This window comes from Rhagoletis pomonella, unplaced genomic scaffold (genome assembly GCF_013731165.1).
Source record: "Rhagoletis pomonella isolate Grant_MI unplaced genomic scaffold, Rhpom_1.0 Rhpom_scaffold_00007, whole genome shotgun sequence".
NCBI classification, from domain to species: Eukaryota; Metazoa; Arthropoda; class Insecta; order Diptera; family Tephritidae; genus Rhagoletis; species Rhagoletis pomonella.
In genome coordinates this window covers 41,958,311-41,961,461 of record NW_023458561.1, presented here as the reverse complement: position 1 = coordinate 41,961,461, position 3,151 = coordinate 41,958,311, and the positions used below count along the sequence as shown (strand labels likewise).

The following is a 3,151-nucleotide window of genomic DNA, read 5'->3' as shown; positions in this document are numbered from 1 at the left end:
TTTCTTTCACATGTCATTCTCTCCACCGCTACGCAGTCCCAAATCTCTGCTATTGGCGAAATTTTAACAGTCTCGCACGAAGTTGCCACCACTGCGCGTCAACAACAGGCAATCGCAATTACATTGACAAAATCCGCACAACATCTGGCCGCCGCTGGCGCCGGCGCAGCCTTTCCCACCGCTTGCAGTCAGCTCACACCGACCACACAAACCAACAAACTGCTCGCCAGCATCCCCAATCCATACCACAAACTAACCAAGCGCCGCCAAATGCTAGAGGCTAAACGTGAACGCAAAGCAGCACAAACATTGGCCATCATAACGGGCGCATTCGCTGTCTGTTGGCTACCCTTCTTCGTGATGGCGCTGCTGCTGTCGCTGTGCAAAGAATGTCACATCAACGCCGTACTCGCATCGCTCTTCCTCTGGCTGGGCTACTTCAACTCAACGCTGAATCCAATCATTTATACCATATTCAATCCGGAGTTCCGACGCGCCTTCCAACGCATACTCTGCGGTCGCAAACGCACGCTACATGCACGCAGCGGGAAGATATGATTCTGAGAGTAGTTGAGTAGCGTGGTTGTTACTTTTGTATCGACACGCTACAACACATGCAAACAAGGTGAGTAAGTCAAATAGCCATATGCTGCAGTGCTTCCGAAGTGGCACACAAGTGTATGTCTTACAAGCCCTTTTTTTCTATGGTACAAATGTCCGCACATACAAACCGTTAGATGACAAAAAAAACAACTAAGTTTTTATTTGTGTTGCTCATTCATATTTGCAGACACTAACCAAGCGGAGCATGCAGAAATACACAGCATGTAAGAAACAACACAAAAACCAACAACAACAGCTACTGTACCCGATCCCTGCGCCCAACGTTTCCATTGATGTTGCACGTCTTCCTCGCCAGTTGATTTACAAAAAGTACAAAAAAGTAAGCAGTGGGAACAAATAAATAAACAAACAAACAAACCGCTGAAAGTCACTGGCAACTTAGAGTGGCGGTTTAGTCGCGACTTCAACCTACTACTTACTACCACCACTCTCGCCACGTATCCATACACCTACACTCGCTCAGATACAATTCAATGCACTTGTTTTCAAGTGTAATTCCCTTCCTATGCAAATACCTAGCAACGATGAACTTTGAACAGCAGCATATGCGATACACTTGAACACTTGAAAATGTGATGTGACTTGAATGTAAATGTGTGTGTACTTACATATGTATGTGTGTGGTGGCATGGTGGTGTGGATGTGGCGCACATACCACATACAAAGCAAAATTAATGTACACTCACCTAAATAGAAGGCAGCCAATGCCAAGCGTTTGCTCGTGGAAGTGAACTCGGCTGGAAATTTGGCAGCAATTTTTGTTGGTGAGTAAATAAAGAAATTTTATTATTTGTGATGAGTAATTGCTATTTTTGATTGCTGGGATTATTTTTTCTCATTCCCAATACGTTAGTGATTTCGAAAAGTATATATAAATAAATAGCACGCTTAGTGCTTTGTGGTATCAGGTGTAGCATAAATAAGTCAATTGGAAAATGCGATTGTCGGCATGGCAAGAAGTCAAACATAATTGGCTGCGAAATCGAGATTGGAAATCATAAATGCTATACATACATACATCAAAGAAAATTGCGATTATTTTTTGATTGCCTTTTAAAGCGATTAAGCCAAATATTTAGCTTGCAAAGACGCTTACTTATGAGTCATAAAAGTTAGTAAAATTAAAATGAGAATTATATGCTTTTTACATACATAGTTAGTGTGAGTAGCAAAAATTTTTTTATTTTATTAAAAAATTCTCAATAATTGAAAAAGCGTAGATAAATACATTTCCAGTAAGAACATAAGTTATCTATACATAGTATGAAGGAAAGTCGAGATTCTTTGTACGCGGTAATCTCGAAAACTACTGAACTGATTCTGACGAGATTTTCTGTAATGTACTTTGTATCGACAGGAGAGTGACCGTTTTTACTTAGAATTTTAATACTGTCTAAAAACTAAAAGAACCGCATCATTCGTTGGATTACAAAAAGGCGACGTGTCAAATGAAAGGGATTGGCTTCTAGAAAAGCACTAGTGTTTTTTTTTAGGGTTGTCACTTGTTAATAAAGTTACCATATTCAATCATAATAAGTGTAGGCATCAGTTCTGCACCGAGACTGTAAAACGAAAAGACATAGCGTCTACATGAGCAATAATATATTACTTTTCTAGCTTTTACATGTACAAAATCCTTCATGTTTTGAATAGGGTTGCCACCTATTTAAAAATTACTAAATATTTTCTATACATAGTATGAAGGAAAGTCGAGATTCTTTGACCACGCTAATCTCAAAAACTGCTGAACAGATTTATACGAGATACGCTGCATGTGCAATAAGTTTTTATTTTTTGGTTGGGTGGGGTTGCCACCTATTTAAAGGTTATGTATGACTTCTAATTGCGGTAAGGTTTTATTTCTCGAAGAGGGTTGCAACCTGTGCGAAAAATTAAAAGATGTGGCTGTTCGTTAGATTAAAAGAAATGAGGTGTCAAATGAAAGGGCTTGGCCTCCAGTTGCGCAATTATATATTATTTTTTTATCTTATTTAATATCTATTGCAAACGAGGCCGGCTAGTATACGCATAATGCTTTCAGTAATATTATGTAATGTGGAACGATTTTCCATTTTTTTTCGAAAAATGACACTGAAGATGGCACAACGCCGAAACCGGTTTTTCTCCAAACCAAATTTGACAAGGGATGACGGAAAATCGTTCCACATTACATAACACTCCTACCCTGTCCGAAACACCAAACTTTCAGTAATACTTTGCAACCGTCGTACTTGATACTTGCGGCCTTACTACTCCCGCACTGTACGAACCACCTGGCCCCAGCGAGGCATCAACATAGGTTCCATAGAGTGCATAGTACAAAAACAGCACTTAACGCCACAAATACTAAGAAAAGTCATGGCCTAACCCGAAACCAACCCAGTGGGAGAACAGTCGTAGTAGCGTTGGATCTCTTAAAAAGGCGTTTGACTCCGTCAATCACTCCACGCTACTAGAAAACATTGCGGCTTCCTCTCTCCTACACGGACTGTAAGGGTGGTCAGCGAATTATCTGAGTGGTCTACAT

The 3,151-nt window shown here is 40.3% G+C and overlaps 1 protein-coding gene across 1 annotated transcript in view; it reads right to left on the bottom strand.

The window, feature by feature from the left end:
- Positions 1–3,151, bottom strand: part of LOC118742855 (5-hydroxytryptamine receptor 2B) — a 47,146-nt gene that overhangs the window by 8,227 nt on the left and 35,768 nt on the right. The window lies entirely within an intron of this gene.